The sequence below is a fragment of the Balaenoptera physalus genome, assembly GCF_965194825.1.
Source record: "Balaenoptera physalus genome assembly, chromosome: 19".
NCBI classification, from domain to species: Eukaryota; Metazoa; Chordata; class Mammalia; order Artiodactyla; family Balaenopteridae; genus Balaenoptera; species Balaenoptera physalus.
The window spans coordinates 57,882,503-57,898,458 of record NC_138900.1 but is presented as its reverse complement, the minus strand read 5'-3'; the positions used below and the strand labels follow the sequence as shown (position 1 = coordinate 57,898,458).

The window sequence follows — 15,956 nt, the reverse complement described above, 5'->3', positions numbered from 1 at the left end:
TGACCCCTAATAGGCACGTACACAGTATATGTTCTCTTCCCATCCTTTCTTTTCCCAGTTTCGATGAGAACATTCTCCTGAAAAGCCATTGTCCATAAAGGACCTACCTGCACCTGAATAGCTATGAATACACCCCTCCTCCCAAACTCAAGTAAATATGTCCTCCTGTCCACCCCTCCCCCATCACCACCATTTTTCCTCATCTTCCTCTTAGTCTTGTTTGTGTGGTTGGTTTTCACTTTGACACATGGTTGGAAAGCTGAGATCTTTTTTTCCCCAACTCAGGTTTGTATTACATGTGAAATGTTTTGGATCTTTATTTTTCCTTTTTCTTTAGAAGGCTGGTTATAATTAATCCTGCTGTACTTGCAACAATGGAAAAATTGATAGACATTTTAGGAGCTGCAAAAACCCAAACACAATCTAAAGTATTTTCTCAGAACAATGTACTTGTGACAATAATGTGTTATATTTAACTTCGAGCATCAACTTCTTGGGCGTAATTTTAGCTAATTAAAAAAATACAGAAGGGTTTAGAAAAACAGCTGTGTTCCCACAATTGTGTGATGGAATTTATGAACAGAATGTGCACATGACACCAAATTTGCTCTGATGCTTTTGGGAGGCACCAGAAGCAGATTCTGAGCGAGGATTTGAGTTGTTAAGCATTTCACGTTGGAGAGGAGAGTTGAGATAGGAAGGGGAAGACAGCTAATAAAGTACATGTTATCAATAACTCTCGTGACCACTGGATCTTAATCTTATTGGAAACCAGTGTAGAACAAATGCCTCCATGTAGCTTTCCTGGGATGGAGGCAGCTAGAGCACTTACTCACTAACTTCCTGCAGTCATTGGTTAATGGATGCTCCTGAAGGTTGCAGAAGCCAGTACTACAGTGATAAGAGCCAGGACATAGAGTTGGAAGCCAATTGCTACAATGTTGAACACAAATTTAAATTTGAGTCAGAAATGACCTAACTGAAATGTCTTATTTTAAATGGCCAATAGCTTTTGAAGGCACATTTTCAGGGAGCAGCCATGATTACTGAGAAAGACAAGGGTCTGAAGCCAGATGGGCTTGTTTCCAGCTTTCTCACGATGGCTATGTTGCTTGACTTATTTGGGCTCTGGTTCCCTTCCACCTTCTGTGGTCATAGCCAATGTCAAGTGCAGGTGCCATGCCTAGTGTGGGGTGAGATACTTCCCAGGCACTCAAGAAATTGTGATTTATTTTTTAATTTCTTCTCAGTAAAGAAAGTTTATTTGCCATCAGGCACATGAAAAGATGTCCCACATTGCTAATTATTAGAGAAATGCAAATCAAAACTACAATGAAGTACCACCTCACACCAGTCAGAATGGCCATCATCTAAAAGTCTACAAATACTAAATGCTGGAGAGGGTGTGGAGAAAAGGGAGCCCTCCTACACTGTTGGTGGGAATGTAAGTTGGTGCAGCCAGTATGGAGAACAGTCTGGAGGTTCCTTAAAAAACTAAAAATAGAGTTACCATATGATCCAGCGATCCCACTCCTGGACATATATCCAGAAAAGACAAGCAACCTAAATGTCCTTTGACAGATGAATGGATAAAGAAGATGTGGTACATATATACAATGGAATACTACTCAGCCATAAAAAAGAATGAAATAATGCCATTTACAACTACATGGATGCACCTAGAGATTATCACACTAAGTGAAGTAAGCCAGGCAGAGTAAGACAAATATCATATGATATCACTTATGTGTGGAATCTAAAAAAATAATACACATCAACTTATTTACCATACAGAAACACACTCACAGACATAGAAAACAAATAGAGAGTGGCATGGACTTATATATACTCCCAAACGTAAAATAGATAGCTAGTGGGAAGCAGCTGCATAGCATAGGGAGATCGGCTCGGTGCTTTGTGACCACCTAGAGGGATGGGATAGGGAGGGTGGGAGGAAGATGCAAGAGGGAGGGGATATGGGGATATATGTATATGTATAGCTGATTCACTTTGTCATACAGCAGAAACTAACACACCATTGAAAAGCAATTATACTCCAATAAAGATGTTAAAAAAAAAAAAAAGAAAACAAATGTATAGTTACCAAATGGGAAAGAGGAAGGGGAGAGAGAAATTAGGAGTATGGGATTAATAGAGACACACCACTATATATGAAATAGATGAACATCAGGGGTTTACTGTATACCACGTGGAACTATATTCAGTATCTTGTAATAACCTATAATGGAAAAGAATCTGAACGTGCACACCTGAAACTAACACAATATTGTAAATCAACTATAGTTTAATAAATAAAAGGAAAAAATGTTTATTTGGCCCCATTTGCTTTCGGAATTGGTTGAGAGAAAGCTAACGGGAAAAATGGAGTTTGAAACAATCGTTTTCACCTGCATTGGTTGCGATTGTACAGTAGCTTGCTTCTTCCCCAGTCAGTACAGAGAAGGCTTCTAGGTTGCCGGAGTTGATGAGCCCGGAACTGCTGTCTTTTCTGCCACTGTTTCCAACTGCCATGGGTAGAATCCAATGACTCTGTGGGCCTTCCTTTCTTCATTAGTGGTTTCTGATTATTGAAATAAGACATTTTTTTTTTTCACCCTCTGAAATCTTTTCTGATCAGGTGGTCTCAGTGATACCTTCGAACACATCAAACGCAGAGAAACTTTTACATTCATTTGCTCTTTGCTCATGTTTATTGCTGGACAATCATTCCCCTTTTTCTTTCCATGTCACTTGGTTGATAGATCATCAAGTTTTCATTAGCCAGAGATAACTTCTACTACCACTACTGCTATTACTGTGACTGTGATTATGACGACAATGACTGTTACCAGTATTATTGCTACTGTTACAAAATGCTACTACTACTATTACTGCTGCTGTCACTATTACTACTAGCAGTAGTACTAGTAGTACTATTGCTACTAATGCTACTGCTAGTACTAGTACCACTGCTGCTACTAGTTGTCCTTTAGCATTGTTATCACAACATCTGGCAGAGATAGTGCAGCTAATATATGCACGTTGTTTGCAGGCTTAAAATGCTTATCCTCCCAGCAGCATGAGACAGGCACTGTTCTTACTCCATTTTACAGATGAGGATTTTAAGACTGAGCAAAGTTAACTAACTTGTCCAGCAAGTTAGTCAAGATCAAGAGTCAGTAAGTGCTGGAATCATAACTTGATTTTACATCCAGTTGACACCCATACTTCGCTCTTGATCGCTACCCTTCACTCCTCTTTTTGAACTCCCCCTCTTGTGTTTTCCATTCTTTGTAGAAGATCGGGCTGCACTAGTGCAAGTCAGAAGGACTGAGTTTGCTAACATGAATGTTGGTGCGACACTCTTCAATTTAATACCTATTTAATGAAGGAAAAGGGCAACGGGAACACCGCACGACTTAAAAGTATGGCGAATGCACATCACTTCACATTCTCTTGAACAAATCTGTTAACCTCTCTGAAGCCCAGGTTTCCAGATCTATCATGCTGAAATAACAATAACACCTAATTTCCGGAGTAGTTCTAAGGATCAAAAGGATGGTCTCTTTGTGAAAGCCTTTTAGAAATGATAAGCCTATTCAGTCATAAGCTATTATTACTATAATAAAAATTGAGGCTGTGTGATGATCAGACAAAAAATGTTAAGTAAAGCTCATCAATAGAGGAAAGTAAGCAGTAATTTTAAACAAATTATTTGGTTGTTTTTCTACTTCATTTTTTGTTCTGTGATCAATTGTCACATGAAAAATATGGAGGGAAACTGTCCTTTGGCATTTCTGATGGTCACAGGCAGTGTGAAGATGACTAAACGGGCCAAAAAAAAAGTGCTGCATCTTCACTGCCAACTCCTGGCTTCTCTCATCCCTCACCTCGCCCATTTCAATGCCTAAGGGGTGAGGTGGTCTCCTCCAGGTCTGTCTTGCTGGCTTCTTCCTGCCCTGGGAAGGGCTTCTGACTCTTTGCTTTCCCACTCCTCCTGTGTTAAAGCATTTTCGAGCTTAAGAAAGGTGAGGGAAGGATAAGGGTCAGAACTCCTGCTGTTTCTGGCACTTTTCACAAATTAAGCATTATTTGCTGAATGAATGAATAGCTCTTGCATTTTTAATTTAGGCAGGGACTTAATTACCTCTCCCTTCCATAATTAAACAAACTTATATTACAGATTAAGTATATATATGGTATCTCAAGAGCATAAAATATAGTCATTTATTTCAAGTTCAGATCTTGTCTTCTAATCTATACAGAATCTATGATGAGATTTTTCCTATACTGTCTTCAACTTGTCCTTATCCCATCCTTTAATGGACATGGCATATGACGTGGTCAGTAGAGAAACTCTTCTCCTGGAATATTCCCCATGGTCAGTAGAGGAACTCTTCTTCTGGAATGTTCCAACTTCTCTCCCTTTTCCCTCCATGGCCAGTTGGATCATTGAGCTCCTTTGTTTCTCTTCTTTTAGTCCCACTCCTAGTTGGGTTGTCCATCATTCTGTCCCACTTTGGGTAAGACTGAGTTGGGGTGGGAAGTGAGGCCTGTGGTCTTCTTCATCATATGCAGGATCCAATCAAATGCCAGGACTGACCTCCATTGAACAATCCTATTTTTACTTTTGGGGCTAGAGGAATCATTTATTTGCTTCTGTCTCAGTTATTTGCATTCCCTTCTCCTCCACTACTCCTTGAACTTAGATTTTGTCTAATGAAAGATGCATATTGAAGCTTGAAGAAGTTTAGTAGCTAAGGTATAGTGAGTATTGGAAAATTATTTGCTGAATGAAGAAATAACAGTGTAGATAAAACTTTAGTAGTAAAGGTTTAGGACATTCAGCAGTTCCCATAAAGAGGAGGCTTTCTATCCTGTGTTTCCATCCCCTGGAAGGGTCTTTCTTTATCAGCCTATTATTTCAGTCATATCTGAGTGATTTCTTATTTTGTTGAATTCAGATCATGATTGAACAAAATGAAGAAGTGATTTAAACTTTCTTAGAATGATTTACCATATCGTTCTTTTCAGGACAGATGTAATTTCTGTTAGACTTGGATAGTGTATGGTCATGGGGCATATTTAAAGATTCAAGCTCAGTTTCCTGATTCTCATCCAAAAAAGGTGACCCGTCACTAGGTGGAGTTTGGCCACCATCAAAATGTTGTTTATAGAGTCCAGAGATTGAACATCCCGGAGTGAATTGAGAAGATGGACCAAAGTGTCTTTTATACCCAGCCCTGAGATCCCTCTCACATGATTTTCCTTTGTTGTAGGAAGATAGGCCCAGATTTTTCATCATTAAGTTTTGTTTCATATGTGTTCAAGCAGATATTTAACCACAGAACTGAATTTTTAAAAATTAAAAGAATTTTTTTTAAACATCTGTATTGGAGTATAATTGCTTTACAATGGTGTGTTAGTTACTGCTTTATTACAAAGTGAATCAGCTATACAAATACATATATCCCCATATCTCTTCCCTCTTGCATCTCCCTCCCTCCCACCCTCCCTATCCCACCCCTCTAGGTGGTCACAAAGCACCGAGCTGATCTCCCTGTGCTATACGGCTCCTTCCCACTAGCTATCTGTTTTACATTTGGTAGTGTATATATGTCCATGCCTCTCTCTCACTTTGTCCCGGCTTACCCTTCCCCCTCCCCGTATCCTCAAGTCCATTCTCTAGTAGGTCTGCGTCTTTATTCCCGTCTTGCCCCTAGGTTCTTCATGACCAATTTTTTTTTTTTTTTTAGATTCCATATATATGTGTTAGCATACAGTATTTGTTTTTCTCTTTCTGACTTCACTCTGTATGACAGACTCTAGGTCCATCCACCTCACTACAAATAACTCAATTTCGTTTCTTTTTATGGCTAATATTCCATTGTATATATGTGCCACATCTTCTTTATCCATTCATCTGTCGATGGACACTTAGGTTGCTTCCATGTCCTGGCTATTGTAAATAGAGCTGCAATGAACATTGTGGTACATGACTCTTTTTGAATTATGGTTTTCTCAGGGTATATGCCCAGTAGTGGGATCGCTGGGTCATATAGTAGTTCTATTTTTAGTTTTTTAAGGAACCTCCATACTGTTCTCCATAGTGGCTGTATCAATTTACATTCCTACCAATAGTGCAAGAGGGTTCCCTTTTCTCCACACCCTCTCCAGCATTTATTGTTTCTAGATTTTTTGGTGATGGCCATTCTGACCGGTGTGAGATGATTAATGATGTTGAGCATTCTTTCATGTGTCTGTTGGCAATCTGTATATCTTCTTTGGAGAAGTGTCTATTTAGGTCTTCTGCCCATTTTTGAATTAGGTTGTTTGTTTTTATGATATCGAGCTACATGAGCTGCTTATAAATTTTGGAGATTAACCTTTGTCAGTTGCTTCATTTGCAAATATTTTCTCCCATTCTGAGGGTTGTCTTTTCATCTTGTTTATGGTTTCCTTTGCTGTGCAGAAGCTTAAAAACAATTTTTTTTAATTGAAGTATAGTTGATTTACAGTGTTGTGCTAAATTCTGCTATGCAGCTAAGTGACTCAGTTCTACACATATATACAGGATATTGAATATAGTTCCCTGTGCTCTACAGTAGGACCTTGTTGTTTATCCATTCTACATATAATAGTTTGCCTCTGCTGATCCCAAACTCCCACTCCATCCCTCCCCCATTCCTCCTCCCCCCTTGGCAACCACAAGTCTGTTCTCTATATCTGTGAGTCTGTTTCTTTTTTGTAGATATGTTCATTTGTGCCATATTTTAGAGTCCACATATAAATGATATCATATGGTATTTGTCTTTCTCTTTTTGACTTCCTTCACTTAGTATGATAATCTCTAGTTGCATCCATGTTGCTGCAGATGGCATTATTTCGTTCTTTTTTATGGCTGAGTAATATTCCATTGTATATATACACCACATCTTCTTTATCCATTCATCTGTCGATGGACATTTAGGTTGTTTCCATGTCTTGGCTCTTGTGAATAGTGCTGCTGTGAACATAGGGGTGCATGTATCTTTTTGAATTACAGTTTTGTCTGGGTATATGCTCAGGAGTGGGATTGCTGGATCATATGGTAGTTCTATTTTTAGTTTTCTGAGGAACCTCCATACTGTTTTCCATAGTGGCTGCACCAACTTACATTCCCACCAACAGTGTAAGAGGGTTCCCTTTTCTCCACACCCTCTCCAGCATTTGGTATTTGTAGCCTTTTTAATGATGGCCATTCTGAATGGCATGAGGTGGTACCTCATTGTAGTTTTGATTTGCATGAAATGTAAAAATTAATTTTTAGGCTTCTACCTGTTTTATTTTAACCTGAAATGCAACCCACCTCTGTGTAATTAGGAAAAATCAGATCATATTAAGGAAAGCATTTTTTTTTTACTTCTCTTATTTAGACAAACAATTTATGGTTTAGTTAAAAAAAAAATCATCTTCTCAGCTAAGATGTAATTATGTCCTGAGATCTTGTGGTTAAAAAAACAGTTAAATCTTTTTATAGAGAAAGATAAGAAGATATGTGAGCACCTTTAGAATAATAATGAACGAACGAAAGATTTAACAAAATGTTTCTCGAAAGCATCAAAATAGCTACCTTCTTCCCAAATTTTGAGATCTGGAAGAGTCCAGTTTTGAAAAGAAGTATATGAACTTGACAACAGAGAAGAAGCGTATAAGAGCTACAAAAATATCTATTGAAGGTTTTTTTTTTTTCCTATCAGAATTACTTTCACAGCTGAAGTTTCAGGCAGCGTCCAGCATGACTTTTAGGAGTAAAAGACAAAACTGGTTGTGCACTTTTGCAGGTTGTCCCACTCTATTTATGTATGTTTTATCATGTATTCCAGAGCTCTCCTCTGTGGCATCTCTTTTGTTTTCCTAGCTTCTGCTTCTGGCAAACAAAATAGCAAAGTGTCTCTGGTGTGCACAGCTGCTTTGTGGTGCTTCTAGTTTCATTTGCAGCATATACTCACCCAGCTCTCTACCTCCTGAATTAGAGCCCGACCCCTCTGTTGAGCTGTAAATCTCAGATGGACTCGTTAAACGGACACAAAATGTAACACACGACACTCCTCTCCCCCAGCTACCAATTTGTCTTATCCTTTATTAGGAGGTACCGTGATGGGAAATCATCTAAGATGCTGCCAAGGTTTGGGGGAGTAGTTGCAGGAGGCTGAAAGGCCTGGCTGCCAAGAAGGGGACCAGAGAAAAAAGTGCAATTTTATGACTTGGCTCTGCTGAGAATTTAAAGTGGGAGGACTTTCTGAAACTCCTGCATATTTCAGCAGGTAAGAATTTGGCTTTCAGTTATGACTAGGATCAAGAGATGCTTGGGGTCTTAGCAACCTTCGTGCCAAGGCATGGCTTGCTTTCTTTCTTTTTTAAAAAATTTTTAGTGGAGTACAGTTGATTTACAATGCTGCGTTAGTTTCTGCTGTACAGCAAAGTGAGTCAATTATACATATACTTATCTCCACTCCTTTTTAGATTCTTTTCCCATATAGGCCATTACAGAGTCTTGAGTAGAGTTCCTTGTGCTATGCAGTAGGTCCTTATTAGTTATCTATTATATATATAGTAGTGTGTGTCTGTCAATCACAATCTCCCAATTTATTCCTCCCCCCACCCTTACCCCCTGGTAATCATAAGTTTGTTTTCTACACCTGTAACTCTATTTCTGTTTTGTAGATAAGTTCATTTGTACCCTTTTTCTTAGATTCCACGTATAAGTGATACCATATGATATTTGTCTTTGTCTGACTTATTTCACTCAGTGTGACGATCTCTAGGTCCATCCATATTGCTGCAAATGGCATTATTTCATTATTTTTTTCACGGCTGAGCAATATTCCATTGTATATATGTACCACATCTTCTTTATGGCTTTCTTAAATGGTGGGTTTCCAGGTTCTGGCTAAATATGACCAATGGTGAGAGCTCACTCTTTCCCCAAACATCCTGAATGAGTATCATGCTGAGTAGTCCTTGCTAATCATAAATATGGTAATAACAGCAAACAACTAACATTTATTATGTGCATTTTTTATGTGTCAGACCTATCCTAAGCTTTTTGTTTGTATTAAGTTATTTGTACACTGAGAAATGTACTAATGTCATTTCCAGTTTACAGACAAGGAAACTGAAGCTCACAGAGGTCAAGTTATTTACCCAAGGTCACATAAGTTCAGATTTCTGAACGTAGTCTCTAAACTGGTTGCATGTATGACCCAAATTCCTACTCATTCTTCCAAGCGAAGCCAAACTTCTCCTTTTCATCCTTGCACATCCCTTCTGTGTGTCTGCTCTGGGGTTACAGGGATTAAGCACATATACCTCTTTTCTTACTTGTCTTCATCCTGAAAGCATTCATAGGACACATCTATGCTCTGACCCCTTTACATGGAGCATCTAGTTTAACCGATATGGCTATCCTATGAAATAGGTGCTAGTACTTTCATATTGCAGAAAACTATCTTACAATACTTCCTGTGGTCCCAGTTCTCTTCAGAGATGACCAGTGGCCCTTTGACTCAAGGTTGAGTTAATCTAAGGGAAGGACTATCCTTGGCACAGGAGAAAAGATCCATTCCCATCTCTTCATTTGTTAAATATTTGATTTATTTTCTGGAGAGCCTATGATAAAAAACCTTGGCTAATCATCTCAAGAGTTGATTAATTTTTTTCATGCACTTTGGGTATTATTCATTTGGCACTTAATACACAAAGATATGCTTTTGCCAAGAACATACGTGGAAGATATAGGCAACACCTGATTCCTTTCTCGGCTATGGTTTGTCAGATCCTGATGTGTGAAATTGTTGTATTTCAAGGAGTACACATTAGGTTTCTAGAGGTGTCTTCGATTGGAGTGAAAAAATGAAACAGCAAAAACTGTTTACCTCTGTCTCCTCTTCATCACTCCTCGAAGTTCATTTTGGATTTTGCTGCTGAATTATATTCTACCAGTTACTCTCTCTAGCAATGAACTATCTGTACAAGTTTCAGGTCAGTGTGCAGAGGTAGTAAGTCATTTTTCCTGCTTTTCTTGGATTGCCCCAGTAGGCCAAGCGAGAGGAATTTCCCCTGAATGCATAATTTACAGTCTTCTCACAGATGATGGATTTACACTTTCGTGGTGAAAATGAAGCTCTCATCCCAGCTACCAATTGTTTGGTGGTTTCACTCTTGAAAAAAGACATGTGTTTTAAAAAATGTTAAGCTTATATTTCACCTAGCTTTGAGTTTCAGGAATTGCGAATTGTTTATGCTTACAGTTATAATATTGGATTAACAAACTGTTAATATTTTAAATATTTTGATAACTCCTTTACTATGGTAAAGAGAAATTGTTCAAACAGGAAGAGTCTATCGGAGATTCCCTTTTCATAGGACACGGTGATTAAAACAAAATTCCTGAGAAATGTACTTTGATCTTAAAGTTTAAAAATCTAGTATAGACATCATTTTAAATGATTTTTCCCCCTTTGATGTTTCTTGTCATTAGTTGACTTATGTTTATTTTTCTGTGTTCATCATGAGATCAGGAGAACAGTTCATATATTCACTAGTATATCATGGATAAACACATAGTGGATACTTTATCATTCAACATTCAAACAATACTAAGAGTAAGTGCCTTCTGAAACAAAAGTGAGCTGCAAAGTGAATTTCTGTCCACTGACGTTCATTTTCTTATTTATTCTCTGTGTAAAGCAGGGCCTCTCTCCTAGCAAAATGCTGGGAGTCCCTTCTTCCCCACCCACCGCCCAATCCTGTAGGCAGAGCAGCTCATAAGGTTGGAAGTAGCTCACCCTACATAGTGCTAAATTATCATGTGCCAATGGGAAAAATTAGCTATATTCCTTCCTTTTCCTTCTACGCCAGAGTTTCTCAGCCTCAACACTGTTGACATTTGGGGCCAAATAAGTCTCTGTGGTGGGGGCCTGGTCTGTGTATTGTAGGATATTTACTAGCACCCCTGGCCTCTACCCACTGAATGCCAGTAGCAACATCCTCTCCAGTTGTGACGACAGAATGTCCCCAGACATTGCCAAATGTTCCTTGGGGCACAAAATCACCCTTGGTCGAGAACCACTGGTCTAAGCTCTTGTTTCCTTCACCATTTTGAGTTAGCAGGGGCAGCATTAAGAACCTTCTGGATTGCTGGTAAGCTGGACTTCCGTGGTTAGGGTCTGTGTGTCAGTTATTTCTCTTGGGCAGTGGCTGATGAGAGAAGGCAGTGTGGTACAGTGGAAACAATACTGTCCTTGCAGTGGGTACCCCCATCTTTTACTTACAAAGTCTCTAGCAGTTTTCCTGACCTTTCTGAGACTAAGTTTCTTTTTCTGTAACCTGGAGATAATAATCACTGCATTAATATGCCTGACTCATAATCCACTGTAAATATGAAATGAAATAATGCATATGAAAGGCCTTTGCAAACCCCAAAGTGTTGCATCGGTGGGTCCCTTGTCCGGCAATATAATGTTAGGTTATTAGCGCAAAAGAGGTAGTGACAACACATTCGTCAAGTCCAATACTGTCTCTTCTATTCTGGCAAAGCCGTGTAGAAATTATTCACATGCCCAAATTACGCTACAGCTTTGCTGTAGCTTCAAAACAAATGTGCACGTATGAGTGCATATAACCTGATGAATATGTAACTTGGATGACTATTTAGAAAATTGGGGGAAAAATAGTAAAGCCTGAATTTGACCATTTCTAGCAACACTTCAGAGAGCCGACACAGGGCTTTTTTATGTCCAGAAGTGGAGAAGACAGGCTCGTTTTACATCAGAATGAGCTGCCAATGTAAATTGGTGCAGCCTCTGTGGAAAACAGTATGGAGGTTCCTCAGAAAACTAAAAATGGAATTACCTTATGATCCAACAATCCCACTCCTGGGCATATATCCAGACAAAATCATAATTCAAAAAGATCCATGCACCCCCAGTGTTCTTAGCAGTACTATTTACAGTAACCAAGACATGGAAGCAGCCTAAATGTTCATCAACAGAGGAATAGATAAAGAAGATGTGGTACATATATAATACAGTGGAATATTACTCAGCCATAAAAAAGAATGAAAAAATGACATTTGCAGCAACACAGATGGGCCTAGAGATTATCATACTAAGTGAAGCAAGTCAGACAGAGAAAGACAAATACCATATGATATCATTTATATGTGGAATCTAAAAAAATGATACAAATGAACTTATTTACAAAACAGAAATAGACTCACAGACATAGAAAACAAACTTATGGTTACCAAGGGGAAAGAGGAGGGGGAGGGATAAGTTAGGAGTATGGGATTAATAGATACATACCACTATATAGAAAATAAACAACAAGGATTTACTATATAGCACATGGAACTATATTCAATATCTTGTAATAACCTATAATGAAAAAGGATCTGAAAAATAATATATATACATATATATATATACCTGAATCACTTTGCTATACACCTGAAACTAATACAACGTTCTATACTTCAATTTAAAAAAAGACTTTTACTCCAAAGTTAGCCTCTACTGCTGTTTTCCTAAAATAACTGAAGAGAAAATGGCTTGGATTTTGCCATCTCCAAATTATTTAAAACTGATGGAAAACTTCTTGAGAGGGAATGGTTGACATTGTGAATCCACAGTTTAAAAAAAATTCTGGGTTCAAATCTTGTCTCCTGTTAGTACTAGGAGGATATGAATATGAACAAGTCACGTAAACTCTATAGCCATCAGTTTTCCCATTCATTAATGGAGATAATAATGCATATTTTGGAGGGCTGTTGGGAGGATGAAAGGAGAAAATAGCATTAAAAAAGCAGATGACAAATATAATAATAGCTACTCCTCAGGCAGCAGAGGGTTGGTGTGAGAACACGATTCTGAACTTGACACAATTGTAAAGGCAAATCTGAGTGAACATTTTTTAAGCCCAGGCTTTCTTCATGTGAGTGAAAGAGCAGAGAACAGTCCACTCTAGTTGTTCATCACTATTAACTGCAATGGTGTGAAAAAATAATCACGACCACCCCCTTGACCGTCCATGTCCCACGTAGCACCAGAGATGAGAAGGAGCCGCTCAAATGGGAAGGCTTTGGAAGATCTTGTGGAGGAGCCTGGCTTGGACGGGCAGGGGGGGCACGGCCCCTGAGTCAGACACTTCCCATGCATCAGGTGCTTCGGGAAGCATTTCTGTGTGTTTTTTCTTGTTGTGTTTTGTTTTTTAAAATTAATTAATTAATTTATTTTTGGCTGCGTTGGGTCTTTGTTGCTGTGCACGGGCTTTCTCTAGTTGCGGCGAGCGGGGGCTGCTCTTCGTTGTGGTGTGCATGCTTCTCATTGCGGTGGCTTCTCTTGTTGCAGAGCACAGGCTCTAGGCACGTGGGCTTCAGTAGTTGTGGCACGTGGGCTCGGTAGTTGTGATTTGCAGGCTCTAGAGCGCAGACTCAGTAGTTGTGGCGCATGGGCTTATTTGCTTCAAGGCATGTGGGATCTTCCCGGGCCAGGGCTCGAACCCGTGTCCCCTGCATTGGCAGGCGGATTCTTAACCACTGAGCCACCAGGGAAGCCCTTTTCTTGTTTTTTGAAACAAGTGGTTGTTGCATTTTCTTTGCAGAGCTCTTTGATGCAGAAAACATATGACGTGCAGGAAAAATTCAATGTGTCTATGCCTCACCTAGCCAATAGACCAGGACTCCCTGGAAGACACGTATTTTCTGTGTGTGAGGGCACGCGCACCTAGTTGGTATAACATACAGACCCTGGCGTCAGATGGCCTGGGTTCAAATCTTGACTTCACCTCTTACCAACTCTGCATCTTGTTTTAGTTATTTCATCTTCTCCACCATCTGTTTCCTCATCTTTACAAAGATATAATAATAGAACCTACATTATAGCATTTTGGGTGAAGATTCAATGCATTAGAATATGCAGAGTATATGGCACAGAGCCCTGAATAAATGTTTGTTGTTGTTATTGTTTCACGTGGCTTTGTTGTTCATGTTCCCGAAATGCCCTCCTTCCTCATATAAACCTACCAACTTCCTGCTTATTCTTCCAAACTGACCTTGACTTTCACCTCCTGAGAGAGATCATTTCCATCCCCCCTCTTCTCCTTTGGCTTCCAGAGCACCCCGGCTCGTTCCTCTTTATGGCGCCCTGTGTTGGATTGTGAATTTGAGGGCATTAAGCCCTCAAAAACGCGACTGGCACAGAGTAGGGAGGCAACCAGTAAAAGCATGGAAGAGTAAGTGGGTGTGGAGGAAGAGCTCAGTGAATTTTGTTCAGTTGACTTCATCAAATGGGAGGCAATGGGTTGAAGCTAATGAGTGGGCAGTTACTCCAGCTAACTTTGAAAGAGTTTAAGAAGTTGGCACGGAAAAGGCGTGCAATTTTTTTACGTTCATGTGCCTTTAAGAAAACTAGTCGGCTAAACCCAAAGCAACAAGACTGCTAATTAACTCTGATTAGAGAATTTATTCTCAGTACTTTGTAGAGGGATAGATAATTGTAATGTTTGTAGTGAACAAATTACTTATCTCTTTGAGGCATTCCCACTTGGCTAAGCGCTCTTTGATCATGGAGACATATACACACAGGCGATCATGTATTCGTTTTACATATGAAAGCCTTGGGTTCCTTTAATCCTTATGGGACAGAAAGATTTATCAGTGAAAAACAGATCTGAACCCTCCTGACCTCACCTCGACACAGAAATCCTTAATTCGGGTATAACGACAGGCTGGAAAGAGCAAATGCTTTTAACTAACGTCAACACACTCTGGCACTCTTTGTAATTAATCAGGGCAGAAAATTTGCAGACAAGAGAGTAACATAGGCTCTGCAAGTCATATTCCTGTCTAATCAGCAATAGCACACACTTTTTCTTCACTCCACTTGGCGTTTCAAAAGGACCATCATTTGAAAATGACAACTGCTATTGTTGGGAATCACTGGAAACTTGGTCAGCCTTTGAAGACCCAGTGTTTATTGTTGCAGGCAAGGAATGGTAATGCACTTTGGTTTCAATTAGTTATCCCAAATAATTCCCCCCCCCAGAAACCACTAAATCCAGGCCTCTTACTGTGACAAAGCCTGTCTCCATTAAATCTATGTATTATTTTATAACAAGAGAGTGTAAAAGCGTGAAAAAATGATGGCTGAGAATATAAATAAAAAACATGAATGTGAGAGTGGGAAAGTGAATGATTTTATTCGAGTGGTGCTTAAAGGGGGCGACTCCACATTCCCAGCACGTGTGATTACGGTCCCCACTGTGGTGAGAAGTGGTCAGGCTCTTGCCAGGATAGAGTCTGGACGCTTTCACAGTTTTATCATGAGTTGGTAAACCCATTAAAGATGGCATCTTAAAAGGAGAGGTGGTTAGCATTTTTAAGTGAATTGGAACACTTGAGAATGGTTCTCACATTTTTAATTGAGAAGTCATTTTTAAATGGCTTCCGTTACTCAGATCAGGAAAGGCAATGAGGCATGGTAGAAAGACTCAACATGAAAGAGCCCCAGATGTTGGTTTTGAGGACATTATTAATATTTATATTTTGTACGAGCCTCAGTCTCTTAAAAAAATGAGGGCAAAAATGCCCACTCTATAGGTTTCTTTGGGGACTAGATGATATTGTGCCCATAAAGAGAATACGGTAGGTACCTAGTGAATGATAGTGGCTGTTATGTTTTTGATAACCATGAGCAGCTCACTTATATTCTAGGTAAGAGGTAGTGTCTATAAGAATAGAAAAGAATACATGGGCCAGAGATGTCAAGGAAATGGGTAGTGTGAAATCAAATGTCTTCTAAAAATTTTCTGTAGAAGGTGGTGATGGTTAAAATATTTAACAACTGGTATGGCATGGGTACCAATCAGAATGGTTGAAGGTCACATCTCTGGGGAGTGGGAATCGGGGCTGGGGG

The 15,956-nt window shown here is 39.3% G+C and overlaps 1 protein-coding gene across 1 annotated transcript in view; it reads left to right on the top strand.

Annotated features, from left to right (window-relative positions):
* The window catches only part of ADAMTS18 (ADAM metallopeptidase with thrombospondin type 1 motif 18), a 425,082-nt gene that overhangs the window by 193,596 nt on the left and 215,530 nt on the right, over positions 1 to 15,956 (top strand). The gene's annotated exons all lie outside the window — the stretch shown is intronic.